The sequence below is a fragment of the Adiantum capillus-veneris genome, chromosome 21 (assembly GCF_014529385.1).
Source record: "Adiantum capillus-veneris isolate H3 chromosome 21, ASM1452938v2, whole genome shotgun sequence".
In the NCBI taxonomy this organism is placed as follows: Eukaryota; Viridiplantae; Streptophyta; class Polypodiopsida; order Polypodiales; family Pteridaceae; genus Adiantum; species Adiantum capillus-veneris.
This window is the reverse complement of record NC_140951.1, coordinates 101,327,769-101,329,942: the sequence shown is the minus strand read 5'-3', so window position 1 is coordinate 101,329,942 and position 2,174 is coordinate 101,327,769. Positions and strand designations below refer to the sequence as shown.

General features: G+C 43.8%; 1 pseudogene; it reads left to right on the top strand.

The window, feature by feature from the left end:
- The first annotated feature begins 257 nt into the window (after positions 1-257).
- LOC147431440 (uncharacterized) lies at positions 258-1,755 on the top strand (annotated as a pseudogene).
- The last annotated feature ends 419 nt before the right edge of the window (positions 1,756-2,174 follow it).

Sequence of the window (2,174 nt, the reverse complement as noted above, 5' to 3'; positions counted from 1 at the left end):
TGGTGTCGGCTTCGGAAGCAGATGTAAAGATCAAAGGTTTGCAGCAGGACTTAAGTGCAAATTTTGATGCTTTTATTGATAGATTTGAAGCTTATTGGGGGGATTTTTCAACTACTACCTAAGCAAACAATGTGGGGTATTTTAAGCTGGAAAAGTTTCTATCTTGCTTGCATCCCTATGTTCGTGAGAGGGTGGGCTATGAAGATCCAAGGACTTATAACGAAGCTGTCAGAGTCACCAAAGCAAAGAGTAGAAAGATGAAGAAGAAGATGGAGGCAGGATTGATACAGTCAGCAATCACGGTAGCCAGTGGACCTAGGCCCAAACAGATTGATGAGCATCAAGAGGTAAAAGCCCTTTCTTTTATTGATATGCATTTGATCAAAGCACACAAAGTTGATACCATGCTAGAAAAGGTAGAAGAAGTGTCAATCAGGTCTCAAAAGATACAGAGGGGCATATTCAGAGTGCCACCTAGTTTGCTTCCTCAAGAGGACGAGGTGATAGAAGATCTTAAAGAAGAGGTGTCAGTTCTAGAGCCAACAACGAGGCTGACAGCAAAGGTGCAAGAACCAACAAGATCAAAAGAGGAGTCCGACAGTTCTCATAGCTCCAGCAGCAGTTTGGACACGGATAGCATGTGGGAGACAGAGTCCATCTCTTCTAGGTATGAAAGTTATGATGTTTTTCATGTAGATGAAAAACATCTACATGTGGGAGACAGAGTCCATCTCTTCTAGGTATGAAAGTTATGATGTTTTTCATGTAGATGAAGTGGAGCAAGATGTATACGAGTTGGATGCCAGTCATTTGAAGGTCAAAGAGGAGCATAGTTCAAGTGCGGAGGTACCTTGTGTGAATATGCCTATCGAAAAGCCCTATCAAATGTCTTGTGATGGTGAGTCCCTATTGGAGGAAGAGGTATGGTTTGATTGTGCATCAGACCTAATTGAAGAGTAGGTTTTTGAGGATGACTTGCAAGAGCTAGGAACAGAAGCTGTGGTAGGTCAAGTTGATTTATCTATGCAGGGGGTGGGGCAACCTTGCCTTGATGGCCATGTCGAGGTGTACTTTGAAGTTTCAAAGTTTGTGTGTCGCCGTGGAGAGCTAGCTCCGACAGATGACTCTATGGAAACTGATACAGGTGCATCCTATAAGAGAGAGGTTCCATGCAAAGAGGAAGGTGCCACCAACCTTGCAGGTGATGAGGTATTTGAAGAACAGGTTGAAGCTCTAGCAAGCCATACTCTTGAGTATGAAAAGGTGGGCTTGGATCCGTTTACAGAGGGTTTGGATACAGGTTTGCAAAGGTAACATGTTTGCTTGGCTATGCAGCAAAAGTGGAGGAAAATGGCAGGGTTTGTCTACTTTATGCTATGCTATTGATAGCTATGTTGTTCCAGGTTGCTTTGCAAGGTGCACTATGCAGGTTTCATTGCTCATATGATAAAGGAGGTGATGATATGGAGAGTTCTCTATCAGGTGACATGATAGCGGCTTATGGTATCGATGCTTCAAGTGATCACAAGTATTCTTATGGTTGGCACAAAGGCTTGTGGATGCAGGAGTGACAAAGCTCCGTGCTATAAAGAGCTGGAAGGGTGGCCTGTCTATTGGCCTACAAGTGCAAAGCAAGGCTTGGATATACATGCTTTACAAGTGGATGGCCTCAACAAATGATTTACGTTTGATCCACGTGGACTATACATCATGCTTGGGGAAGCTTTGAGCTTTCCATTTGATCCTCGCATATGATGCAGCAGACACTTTTCTCTCTATCCTATCCTATTTATACAACCATTATCATCATTTTTCTTATGCGGCCTATGTAGCTATCATTCTCTCTATACATACTTATTTTACCTAAATAATGCTACGGTTGAGCATGAATGCTCAACTAGAGGGTGGGCAATGATGGTGCACCCAAGGTGTGTCGGACCATGGAAGGTGCCAGCCGGTGCATGACATCAGGCAGGGCGATCGGAGAATGCTTCAGCGGGTAGTAGATGCAAATTTGAGCCAGTGCCATTGAGATATGTATGCCATATGTGACACTTCGAAGGTCAACTCATGGTTTTTTGAAGCTCTACTAGACAAAAGCTTAACAGCGTGTGTGCCAATTTGGTGGAAAAGTTCACCGGGATCGAAGATTGTGATGGTCTTGGCAGTCACCA